General features: G+C 36.8%; 1 long non-coding RNA gene across 1 annotated transcript; it reads right to left on the bottom strand.

Moving 5' to 3' along the window:
• Window positions 1–5,716: 5,716 nt before the first annotated feature.
• LOC128550158 (uncharacterized) lies at window positions 5,717–13,589 on the bottom strand. The gene is made up of 2 exons (XR_008368147.1): window positions 13,378–13,589; window positions 5,717–9,415 (listed from the first exon to the last, which is right to left on the bottom strand). It is a non-coding gene; the product is annotated as an uncharacterized LOC128550158 (long non-coding RNA).
• Between the last annotated feature and the right edge of the window lie 655 nt (window positions 13,590–14,244).

Raw genomic sequence — 14,244 nt, 5'->3', positions numbered from 1 at the left:
GCATATAAAATCGCCTGAAAATGATTTGATAATAAATGAAATTGTATGCATTTTAATATTTGTTTTCCAAAATATTACATACATTTCCAACGTAACGTCGCCACGCAACTTAGCATGTTATGCGCAATGTCACGTTTAATGTCATAGCGTCAGAATGAATATGTTGGAAAAAATTAGGTTTTTCTGTAAAATTTCTTTCTTTTTTCATTTTGATAAAATAGATGCATTTTCTAATGCTAAAGGTCTCTTATAATTAAAGCTGTGTATTCATTGAAGCATATTTTCGTTGAACATCATTTTTTGATTTCTCGTTGTTAAAACAGCAAGTTTATCAGGATATAATATATTGTTGTATTTTAATAATCCTCTGAAAGTATTAAATATAATTCCATACTCTTCTAACTAAAACTATGCAGATAAAATCAAATTTCATTTGATTAAACTTATTTTCTACTGTCATTTGTCTGAGATGTCTAAATTAGCCTTTTAAAGTCATTTTAGCCTCATTTCTTGTACACTGCATTTTACACTGATTGGCATAACTCTTAACTGACACCTAATTATGAGCACTAACATTAACGTTTAGACTGAAATGACTTTTTAAAGCAACTTTGTCTTTTATAAGCGCAATGTCTGAAATTTTAGACTGGTATATAATGAGGGGTAAAAAGATGCGTTGATTAAATGTTAAGAAATATATGTGCTTGTAGCCCTTAATTTTAATGGATTACTGGAATATAATTATAAATTATGACCTGATAAAGTCATTGTTTCAAACACTGAGAAATCCAACTAATGATGTCCATTGGTAAAGAACTGCACCTAAACACGAAAGGATATGAATTATAAGGAAGTAGATAATTTTATTGAAAGACAGAGCTGTATAAATACTTGCAAAAACACTAAACTACACACCGAAGGGAAACATAATTATATATCTCGTAAACCTATAAACATAGGCATTGTGACGTCATTAAGTATAGCTAGACGTTTCGCATGGCGTGTATCACTGCGCGGTTAAATGAGGTAAATTCATTAAACTCGACAAGAGATCAAACATTTGCTGTGAATGACCTTTTTTTTAACAATGTAATGTGTACAGTTTGATTAAAACAGTTAGACAGACAATACTAGTAATTGTAAAAGAACACGCAATACTGAAATATCAATCACTCGGGAAGAACAAATTTAATTCAATTGATGAAAGATATTCCGATCTTATACTGAAACAAATGTCTTCTATACCTTTTTACAGTAGTAGTAGGTAAACAGTATCACTATTTTTCAAAAAAAAACGTTTAAAAATAAGCGGATACAGACAGGGACACTAATTTATTGATAATACGCAGTTTGCACTTTGTATTGTAGTATGTTTTTCAGCCCGCTAGTTCTTCCTCAATGGCAGTAAGAGCTTTGAACATAATCCAAAGATTACCATGTTTTTCTTCATTTTTTACTGTTGAATTCAGTGATTTTTATACATCATATTCAATTTGAAAATAGTCACCTTTCATTATATCCAGAACATTAACATTTTAATTTGCATCTTAAAAGGACTATGGTTATATAAGACTATTTTTGCTATTTATTGCTGCTTGAAAATTGAATAAAAGGCATTGCAATTGTGTTGATTATTTTTATTTGAAGAAGTCATAAAATTTATACGTTTCCACCCAAAAGTTACCCCCATTCCCCTCCTTGGTGCCATTTTCACTATTCAGTGGAAGTCACTCAACAGACTTGATTTATTTTTCCTTCCAAAGTTACTTCCCTTCCCCCCCCCCCCCCCCCCCCCGACGCCATGTGCAAAATGAAGGGGAGGTCAGCTAAATCGACTCTGTTTCTTTTTTTCTTTTTCTCCCCTCCCCGCCTTGACGTCATTTGAAAATGCAGGGCAGGTCACCTTTACCAATGCCGTTTCTTTTTCCATCCAGAACTTAATCACCTCTTCTCCTAGACGCCATTTCCAAAATGCAGGGGAGGTCACCCTAATCTACCTTTTTCCTGTCCAAAGTTACCTCCCCTTTCCATCTTGACGTCATTTGAAAAAACTCATGAGATGTCCCTTATCCACCTTTTTTGCATCCAGTTACTTGTTGCAGGGTAGGTCACACCACTTTTTATTCCCTCAAAGGTTACCTCCACTTGCCATCTTGACGTCATTTATAAAATGCAGGAGAGGTCACTCTAACCTTTCTTTCCATCATGTTACCTCTTCCTAAATTGACGCCACTTGCAAAAGTGTTCATTCCAAGGTTACCTCCTCGACGCCATTTTCAATATCCAGGGGAGTTTACACTAACCAACCGTTTTTTGTTCCTTCCAAGGTTACCTCCCCTTGCCACCTCCACGTCATAGGCAATTTCCAGGGGAGGTCGCACTAACCGACGGTTTTTTGTTCATTCCAAGGTTACCTCCCCTTGCAACCTCGACGCCATTTACAGTTTCCAAGGACGGTTGATCTAACCGTCCGTTTTTTGTTCATTCCAAGGTTACCCACCCTCGCCATCTCGACGCCATTTGCAATTTCCAGGGAAGGTCATTCTAACCGAACCTTTTTTCCTTCCAAGGTTACCCACCCTCGCCATCTCGACGCCACTTGCAACTTCCAGGGGAGGTCACTCTAACCGACCTTTATTCCTCCTTTCAAGGTTACCTCACCTCGACGCCATTTGCAACTTCCAGGGGAGGTCACTAACCGACCTTTTTTCCAAGGTTACCTCCCCTTGCCATCTTGACGCCATTTGCAATTTCCAGGAGAGGTCTTTCTAAGCGACCTTTTTTTTCCTTTCCAAGGTTACCTCCCCTTGCCATCTTGACGCCATTTGCAATTTCCAGGGGAGGTCACTCTAACCGACCTCATTTTTTTTTCTTTCCAAGGTTACCTCCTCTTGCCATCTTGACGCCATTTGCAATTTCCAGGGAAGGTCACCCTAACCGACCCTCTTACATCTTCCAAGGTTACCTCCCCTTGCCATCTTGACGTCATTTGCAATTTCCAGGGGAGATCACTCTTACCGACCTTTTTTTTCTTCTTCCAAGGTTACCTGCCCTTGCCATCTTGACGCCATTTGCAATTTCCAGGGGAGGTCACTCTAACCGACTTTTTTTTCTTCTTCCAGGGTTACCTCCTCTTGCCATCTTGACGCCATTTGCAATTTCCAGGGGAGGTCACTCTTACCGACCTTTTTTTTCTTCCAGGGTTACCTCCCCTTGCCATCTTGACGCCATTTGCAATTTCCAGGGGAGGTCACTCTAACCGATCATTTTTTCTTCTTCCAGGGTTACCTCCCCTTGCCATCTTGACGCCATTTGCAATTTCCAGGAGAGGTCACTCCAACCGATCATTTTTTTCTTCCTCCAGGGTTACCTCCCCTTGCCATCTTGACGCCATTTGCAATTTCCAGGGGAGGTCGCTCTTACCGACCTTTTTTTTCTTCCAGGGTTACCTCCCCTTGCCATCTTGACGCCATTTGCAATTTCCAGGGGAGGTCACTCTAACCGATCATTTTTTCTTCTTCCAGGGTTACATCCCCTTGCCATCTTGACGCCATTTGCAATTTCCAGGGGAGGTCACTCTAACCGATCTTTTTTTTTCTTCCTCCAGGGTTACCTCCCCTTGCCATCTTGACGCCATTTGCAATTTCCAGGGGAGGTCACTAACCGATCGTTTTTTTTTCTTCCAGGGTTACCTCCCCTTGCCATCTTGACGCCATTTGCAATTTCCAGGGGAGGTCACTCTAACCGACTTTTTTTTTCTTCTTCCAGGGTTACCTCCCCTTGCTATCTTGACGCCATTTGCAATTTCCAGGGGAGGTCACTCTAACCGATCGTTTTTTCTTCTTCCAGGGTTACCTCCCCTTGCTATCTTGACGCCATTTGCAATTTCCAGGGGCGGTCACTCTAACCGACTTTTTTTCTTTTTCCAGGGTTACCTCCCCTTGCCACCTTGACGCCATTTGCAATTTCCAGGGGAGGTCACTCTAGCCGACCTTTTTTTTTTCTTCCAAGGTTACCTCCCCTTGCCACCATTTGCAATTTCCAGGGGAGGTCACTCTAGCCGACCTTTTTATTTTTCTTCCAAGGTTACCTCCCCTTGCCATCTTGACGCCATTTGCAATTTCCAGGGGAGGTCACTCTAGCCGACCTTTTTATTTTTTCTTCCAAGGTTACCTCCCCTTGCCATCTTGACGCCATTTGCAATTTCCAGGGGAGGTCACTCTAGCCGACCTTTTTTTTTTCTTCCAAGGTTACCTCCCCTTGCCACCTTGACGCCATTTGCAATTTCCAGGGGAGGTCACTCTAGGCGACCTTTTTTTTTTCTTTCAAGGTTACCTACCCTTGACGCCATTTGCAATTTCCAGGGGAGGTCACTCTAGCCGACCTTTTTTTTTCTTCCAAGGTTACCTCCCCTTGCCATCTTGACGCCATTTGCAATTTCCAGAGGAGCTCTCTCTAGCCGACCTTTTTTTTTTTCTTCCAAGGTTACCTCCCCTTGCCACCTTGACGCCATTTGCAATTTCCAGGGGAGGTCATTCTAGCCGACCTTTTTTTTTTCTTACAAGGTTACCTCCCCTTGCCACCTTGACGCCATTTGCAATTTCCAGGGGAGGTCACTCTAGCCGACCTTTTTCTTCCAAGGTTACCTCCCCTTAACGCCATTTGCAATTTCCAGGGGAGGTCACTCTTACCGACCTTTTTTTTTTTCTTCCAAGGTTACCTCCCCTTGCCACCTTGACGCCATGTGCAATTTCCAGGGGAGGTCACTCTTACCGACATTTTTTTTCTTCCAAGGTTACCACCCCTTGCCACCTTGACGCCATTTGCAAGGTTACCTCCCATTGCCATCTTGACGCCATTTGTAATGCAGTAAATGGCGTCAAAAGGTGGTAGGGGCAATAACCGGATGGGGAAAAGGTGTGTAAGGGTGACCTCCGCTTCATATTGCAAATGGCGTCAAAGGGGTAGGGGCAATAACCAGATGGGGAAAAGGTGTGTAAGAGTGACCTCCACTCCGTACTGCAAATAGCGTCAAAGGAAGAAGGGGAAATAACTGGATAGTTGAAAAATTGGCAGTTGTGACCGCTCCTCCTTATTGCAAATGGCGTCAAAGGGGAAAGGGGCAATTACTGGAGTGTGGGAAAAGGTGTGTAAGAGTGACCTCCCCTTCTTATTGCAAGTGGTGTCAAAGGGAGGGCAATAACTGGATGGGGAAAGGCGTGTGTAAGTGACCCCTCCCCACCTCCCCCTTCGTATTGCAAATGGCATCAAAGGGGCATTGGGCATTAACAGGATGTGGGAAAGGTATGTAAGTGACCTCCCCTTCGTTTTGCAAATGACGTCAAAAGGGAAGGAGCAATAACAATGTGACAAAGGACTGTAAAAGTGATCTCCCCTCCGTGTTTCAAATGGCGTCAAAGGGGGCAATACATTTGGATGGGGAAAGTGTTGTCAAGTGACCACTTATTTTGCAAATGGTGTTAAGGGGGATAAATTGAAGGACAAAGTATGTTCTGGAATAACCTCAGTTTATTTTGCAAATGGTGTCAAGGTGAAATATCATAGGTGGTTGACAAAAGGCAAATCGATAAGGTTAATATCTGGATAAAGTATGACCAATTGAACACACCTGCATTTTGCGTACGGTGTGACGGTAAGTACTTAGAGATACTAAAGGAAAGCCATTTTTGATTTCCGAAACATCAATAACCAATGCAATGGTATGACCTTTTATTTCTTAAACTAAAATAATCAACACAACTGTATGGCATTTTATTCATTTTTCATGCAGAAATAAAATTTAAAAATAATCACAAATAACATTTTAAAGTATAACTACAGTGTTAAAACAATAAAGAATACTTCTAAAAATACTATTATTTTAAAATTTAAAACGATATGAACAAAAATTCATTGAATTCAACTCCTTGAGAAAATACGGTAAGCTCGGAATTATATTTTAAAGTATCTACGTAACTTGATACCCGAGTAACAAGGTACAAAATGTATATCATTAATAAATCAGTATGACAGACATGATTCACAGATAAGAGGAGAAAACAGTTGATTTTCAAATGAATTAAATGTTCTTAGAAAGATCAATCAGGAAATGTCTAACAGTAGTTGCACAGCAAATGAAACTTTGTCATTTCAAAATGGTAAGGGATTCTTTTAGTTATTTCTGTCACCTTAAGTTTTTATCCATTTGCTATTGTAAAAGGTACAGAAGACATTCGTTTATTTCAGCACCGAGTGAACTTAAATCTGGCGTTCCCAAGTGAAAATAGTTCATTATGAAACGTTCATATCTAATTTTTAGCTTTCTAACAAAATAACCAAATTCTACACATAAGTCGATTAAAAAGTTCATTCATGTTGTATTGCTTTATGTATTGTAGAGTTAAACTAATTATTTTTTCATATTATTAACTTATCTTATTCAGTCAGGTAAGACATGCGCAAGGAGTAACGTTACGCTATATTTCATGACGACACAATGCTTATGTTGGAAAATAGGTTCAATAGGTCTAAGAGATGTATAAGAATCTTTAATATTTCAATACTTTCTCGTGTATTTTAGTGTTTTTGAAAGCGATACTATACAGTTGCTTTTAAGCACATTTCACGTTTTTACAATCTATATCCTTTCGCGTTCAAGTGTAATTCCATTCTAGTGAACATCATATTTGGATTTCTCTCTGTTTAAAACAATGAATTTATCATGTTATAATCTAACGTTATATTACAGTGCTCCATAAAAGCGTAGACTAAAAACCTGAAAGTTTGCCAACAATTTTTACCCATCATTTATAAAGATATGCTAGTCTTAAGTTGTTCCCATAAAAGACAAAGTTGCTTTAAAAGTCATTTTAGCCCCAAATGGTTAAGGTTAGTGCTCAGAGTATCAGTTAGGTGTTGGTTAAAAGTTATGCCAAACAGTGTGTAAAATTCAGTGTACAAAAAATGAGGCCAAAATGACTTTTAAAAGCAACATGTAGACGATCCAGACAAAGGACTGTAGAATGCGGATTTGAATAAAAGAATTACAGTCCTATCGGTACATTTTGCAGTTACTAGAATATGGAATTATATATCATATTTTGAGAAAGTTTCAAGAAAACAACGATGCATTATACCCTGATAAAGCCACTGTTTAAAGGTGGGAAATCCAAATATAATTTTCACTTGTATGTAACCACAATTTAACGCGACAGAATATGAATAACGTAGAATCGGATATCTTTTTAACTAAAACATAACTACATGTGGATTAAAATGTCACTATGTAACATTTTTTCCAACATATATATTGCCATAAAATGTAGAGTAACGTTGCACATTGCCTATGGCGTTACGTTGGCAGAATATATAAAATAATAACAATAATAAAATGCATTAGAATAAAATTCGTGTGATTAATTTTAATTATTTTTTCACGTGTGAACACTAGAATGTTTCTATTTCGAGCTTACACTGAAACAAAGAAATGTCCTCTATATATCTTAAAATATATGAGTTTGGAATTTAGCCCCCGCTCCAAATTGTACAATTTGCGAAAAGTAGCTTTTTATAAATTCATAAACTAAACTACGCATATTTATTTTTGAAACTGTCCCTGACCAGCTAAAATGCAATTGTTCAAAAGTGCAAAAATCTGAGATTTTTTTACATTAATATCAAATGTGCTATTTGTAACAAAAATATCATTTAGAAAAATAACCTGAAAAAAAATCAAGATGCATAAAATCATGACTGACAACAAACCAAGCTAAAATATTCGCTGTGTCTAAAGATAGTCTGACTGTATCAGTGTTCAAAAAACAAACAATTTCCTGATTTTTGTTTTAAATATTTATCCTAAAATTTAGAAAATATTTGTCAAATGGTTGATACAATTACAAATTTAGTCCGCTAAAACGATAAACTACGAGCAATTGTTACCCCCAGACGCTGCTTTGATGCAGGGTTAATCAATGATGTCATCATTTTGACATTCAAGTGTAACCTTGACCTTGGATCTAGTAATCTGGGTTCTTTACAGGTCTTCTTGATATTTATTGCTAGTTTTATGAGTGTAAGGAAAATGAGGTTACAAGATATGGAGCAGACACACCTTTGATCGCTTATGTGTCCCATTGACCTTTAATCTAAGTGACATGTGTTGTGCTTTTCGTATTTCGACTAGATGGAAATGACAGTTAGTGCTTACTTTGCAAAACTTGACCTTTGACCTAATGAACTAGGTTGTTAGTGCTTACATCTTTTTATTAGTTTAACAAGTAATCCTAATTTATATCAAGAGCTGTTGGAAGGAAAGCCCGCTTGACTATTTGGAAATGTTGACCAAGATTTATTGTTATAGGATATAAGTAAGCGTGAGTGACGGAACAATAAGACTCCTCTTTCTTTTTCTTTTGGGGTAGGGGAGGGGGTAGTTTCGGGTAAATGAGGAGATCTAAGAAACAATTTAAGAAATAAGTAAGTATGAAATATGGAAAAAAATAATAAAAAGAATATTCGGGAAGTAGGGGGCTGTAGAAATGGGGATGGAAAATGAGAAATGCTGAAAACCCATATGTAACATAAGCGTTAGAGATTTTAAAATGTATATAACAAATTTTGGAAGTGGGTGTGGAAGGTGAGGGAATATGGGACACTGAACGTATATACTTCTGAGATCTAAGATATGCAATGTAATTAAGAAAACTGTAAGTTTATGTAAGGAATGTTTCAGTTTAGAGGAAGTGGTAGGGTTGGATGTAATAGATGGATGTGTCGAGGGGTTAGAGGATAAGTGGATAGACCTTGCAAGTGCAGGGTATAAGGAAATTCAGTGCGAAGAAATATTATCAATTGTAAGTCAAATTGAGAAGTATGCCATAAAATCAACTTTGTTACAAAAACTTATCCCAGTGACCTTGACCTTTAAGCTACCTGACCCTAACCTACATATCTCTGCCCCTTACTACGATCAATTCTTTAGTGAGGTTTAATAATTATCAGTATATCAATGTCATTTGATAAGTATGTGTAACTGTATGTATTACTTAGTTACATAATGAATATTATAACATGCTGTCATGACAATTTGATGAATAGTATATTTGTATATATAAGTTTATGGGCCGCTGGCCTTAATGCAAAGTAAACTGAACTGAACTGAACTTTATGAAAATCTTCCCAGCGGACAAGACGGACAGATGGATGGACGGACGGACGAACTGACCAGCATACACGAGTGACTCCAATATAACCAAAATACTTTGTACGTGAGGATATATATATATATCAGCTTATTTCTAATCAGTTTAACAATGCTTGAATCAGAGCTGTAGTGATGCTGTGCTTGTTTGCTTGTGCCAGGACCGTTCTGGATCTACCATATTTGGTTTTGCAGATACTTCTCTCTGTGAATCTGAAAACGATGATAAATAATCAAGAGACGAAATACTTCAAGATGTAATGTCAAATAAAAAATTGTACATATTTTCAAAGCTATAGCGGATATGGATTTAAACAAAAACTTTAATCAGGAATTTCCAGTCTTCTAAGTACAATAAGGGTCATAATTCTGACAAAAACTGACAAAAAGGAAAGTGAGAATAAAAAGAAATGTACAAAGTTTCAAAAATATAGCTCTTATAACATTAACAAGAGCTGTCCGTAAGACAGCGGGCTCCACTATTCGGGGATTTGACAGTAAAATGAATATATGTCTGAATAAGAGACATCTACTATAAAAGGAAGATACACCAAGTGGCATAATTCCATCAAATACACAAATTAGAGTTATTAGGATTGTTACAACAAATGCAGATGATGATGGTAAAGATATATTTTGAGATTCAAGTCATTATCTTATATAGTACCAAAGTTATGTCCAGAAAATGAAGTTTGTTAAAAAAAATTAAGTGTAAAGGGGGCATAACTTGGTCAAAAATACAAATCAGATTTATGGGTATTGTTTCCACACATGCGGATGATGGAGATAAAGATACATTTTAAGTTTCAAGTCGTTATCTTATATTGCATTAAAGTAATATCCAGAAAGCAAAGACTGCAAAAAATATAAGTACAAAAGGTGCATAATTCTGTCAAAAATACAATTAGAGTTATGGGGTATGTAACCACACATGCAGACGATGATTATAAACAAAATTAATATTTTTAATTTCAAGTCATTATCTTTTGAAGTACCAGAGATATGTCTATCAATAAAGCTTTCGAAAACAATTTAACATGAAAATAATTCCAAGTATAACTCCTTGGTGACCTTGACCTTGGGTATAATGGGCCCAGCCCCTGTATATACTATGTATGCTGGACAATGTTTATGAGAAGTTACAGTAAGGTATAAGCAAAAGTAACAAAGTTATGACAGAAAACAAAGGTTGCCGAAAAAATTAACCTCAAAAATAACCTAAGTATAAGACCTTGGTGACCTTGACCTTGAATAAAATGGGCCCAGTCCCTGTACATACTTTGTTCGCATACTGGACAATGTTTATGTAGGTTACAGTAAAATATAAGCAATAGTAACAAAGATGTGATAGAAAAACAAAGGTTGCGGAAAAACTTTAACCTTAAAAATAACCTAAGTACAACATCTTGGTGACCTTGACCTTGGGTATAATGGGCTCAACCCCTACATATACTTTGTTTGCATAGTAGACAATGTTTATGTAAAGTAACAGTAAGATATAAGCAATATTAACAAAGATATGACAGAAAAACAAAGGTTGCCGAAAAACTTTAACCTTAAAAATAACCTAAGTATAACAGCTTGGTGACCTTGACCTTGGGTATAATGGGCTTAGCCCCTACACATACATTGTTTGTATACTGGGCAATGTTTATGTGAAGTTACAGTAAGATATAAGCAATATTAACAAAGATATGCCAGAAAAACAAAGGTTGCCGAAAAACTTTAACCGAGAAGGGTCACGCCGACGCCGGGGCGAGTAGTATAGTCCCCTATTCTCCGAATAGTGGAGCTAAAAATGTGGACCTAAACCAAAAACTTCAAATTTTCCATGTACAAAAATGGTCAGAATTCTGATAAAACCCAAGTAAGGTTTCCAGGCCTTACTTATTAACGTATGATGAAAAACCATGTACATAGCCTCAAGGCCGTAACTCTTAAAGCTTACAAGAACCAAAACAAAACAAAACTTTATCTAGTTGAATACCAAATGAGGATAGTAACTGGTATATATACACTTTTTAAATCAGACGAGCTAAAATGTGACAAGACCACCGCATACTCTTCCATTTATCGTCTGAGTGTAAAACTTCAAGCAATATGCAAGAAAAAATGTGGTTCTTGGCCTTCTTAATTGCCTATTCACGACGGAAAATATATGAAGTAAAGTATTCAAGAAAACTGGACCTTAACAAACAACTACCCAGATGTAGTAAATTGTTTATACAAATTGAAATGCTTTCTTTGGAAATACCTCCTAGTTTTATTAGTCTTGATGTCAAACTCGATGTGCGTTTTATCTTTATTGTTTCAGCCATCTTTTTCCTTATTTTCTCTTTATATATAAGATAATTCCATGCATGTTATACGACTGTATGTCACTGAGGGCGATACTATGAACGTTTTAAACTTTCAAAATATCTTGATTTGTTTTGAATTTATCGTAGAAAAAAAAACCTATTTTGATGGGATGTTTTCCATTGTATTTCATCCATTTTGGACACTAAAAATATCTAACATTTCAATTCTGACACTGATTGTTGAAAATGACTGCTTCTGGATATTTAAATGAGCATAAAGCTATATTCCCGTTTAAATCATTAATAGTAAATTTTCGAAAAACAAGCATGCCTCGAGCATAATAATGCGTTTTATCTCTAGACATGAGAAAACCATCTATTACAAATGCAGGATTTCTCAAGACCATTTGAATTAATGCCTTAAAAACCAAGCAAAAAAAAAACGAAATTTGCAAAAGTAAAGTAACAGTCGTCTGTATTTGTCATAAGGAAGAGCAAGAACGATATCAACATTGTATAACACATGCCCCCTAAAAAGTTTGATAGAATAATACAAAACTAAAGAAGGGACACGCTTGTCTGCTTGAAGTTGATGATGTTTACTAAAAAAAAAACTCATTTGAATTTGAGGAGTTGAGTATACAATATTATGATGTACTTGATATATTTTCAAATCCCGAAAACAATAGCCATAACTCAAGGAAAAATATCCTCCATCACATTTCTGATAATATACACATGTCTACATTATTTTCATAATGTATCTCAATGTTCTGATATAATTTTAATATTTCAAGTTCCGAAAAAGTGCCATTTCTCCAAAAGAATCGGACATAAAAATCTTGACAAAATGTGTATGTCCGCTTCATATTGATGATGTAAACCAAGTTCTATTTCAGTTGAATAGAAACCGTAGGAGGAGTTGAGTACAGAAGAAATATGACAGACAGACTTATTGACGGGTGGACGGACGGACGGACGGAATGTTCAAATACTGTATATGCCTAGCGGGTCTTTGACATCTTGGGCAAAGATATATAACTAACAATTCACGTCGTATCATAATTCAACTATATTGCAGGCAAACAAGTTTATTTTCAATCTCCGTCCGAATGCAAGATACAAAAAAATATGTTGTTTTTTCGGACATCTATTTGCCACATAAATACCAGTACGGTGCGAATTTCAGAGTGACCCGTTCGCAACTTTCAAGTATGTTTAGTTTGAACATATTTCATTTACAAAGATACATAGAAAGCGATTATTAAAATCGTGTTTATTTTCAAAATTTTGCAACTTGATTCTAACCAAGTCAATTTTGTCTCTCATCAAGATTCGAATCTGCGACTCCGGACCACTGGTCGAATGCTCTACCATGATAACCACGTTTGCCATTTGTGTAAGCGCATAAAGTTCACGAATTTATGTGGCAAACACTTTATACATATAATATGCACGTGCGAATAGAATTGTTTGCCATAATACCATGTTTATGAAACTATTTTCAAACATCTGCATACAGTGAGTGCAAGTCAACTTATGTTTGTTTGTTTTGTTGGATTTAACGTCGCACCGACACATGATAGGTCATATGGCGACTTTCCAGCTTTAATGGTGGAGGAAGACCCCAGGTGCCCCTCCGTGCATTATTTCAACACGAGCGGGCACCTGGGTAGAACCACCGACCTTCCGTAAGCCAGCTGGATGGCTTCCTCACATGAAGAATTCAACGCCCCGAGTGAGGCTCGAACCCACATCGATGAGGGGCAAGTGATTTGAAGTCAGCGACCTTAACCACTCGGCCACGGAGGCCCCTAAGTCAACTTATGTTCAAGACTAACAGAGCATACATATGACCTAATATTTTTTCTTTACCTGAACGGGGTTTTCGTCTGTTACAGTCACCGTCGTCCCGAAAGGGTTTTTTGTTTGTGTACGAGGTATGGAAGAGCTCTCTACCATCAGCAAGACAGGACAAATACAGAAAAAAGTTCCACCAAGGCTTGAATTCCATTATAACCATGCTCTACTATCCTGCCTATTGAACTGTGCTGAAAATTAAATCCTACATTTACAACATTTTATTGCAGTATATGAAATGGCATTATATATATGACATTAAAATGAATTTCGGTTAACATTTAGAAGCAGTTCATGAACTGGCAAATGGTAAACAATCAGAGCACGCTCTTCAGTAGTTTATTTCCGCAACAAACGGCTTATAATTTAAATCGCCTTTGATTTGTACGTTATACAACCTAATATCTGTGTATATAACGCCGACAAATAAGTTTCAACATTTTATTAAAGGTTACTCTAGGCATAACCTTCGCCACTTGTGTCGTCTAATATAAACAACATGTGTCGTCTGCTAGAAGCAACACTAATTGTCATGCTATGAATCTTCTTACACTAATTGTCATGCTATGAATCTTCATATATCACGTGGATATTATTCTTGACTGCAGATACCGAAATTATTAGTTTGTAAATTAAAATAAATACCACTCAATATTACGTTACTTAATAAATCTCTCGACATGTTCAGGAAAAAATCAAATATAGTTTTTGTCACAAAACCAGTTGTCTATACCAACATTAGCATTCGGTGTGCTTGTCACATTTTACGTTGTTTCAAATAAGTCGACAGAATTTAGTTCTCTAACCCTGGGTTTCAAACCAGTAGAGTTTAGCTCTCAAACAAGCGCATGGTTATGTCAGCAACTAAAGTGTATCTGTCAT

The sequence above is a fragment of the Mercenaria mercenaria genome, chromosome 17 (assembly GCF_021730395.1).
Source record: "Mercenaria mercenaria strain notata chromosome 17, MADL_Memer_1, whole genome shotgun sequence".
Classification (NCBI taxonomy): Eukaryota; Metazoa; Mollusca; class Bivalvia; order Venerida; family Veneridae; genus Mercenaria; species Mercenaria mercenaria.
Note: the sequence above shows the minus strand (reverse complement) of the source record. Positions and strands in the feature narration are given on the sequence as shown.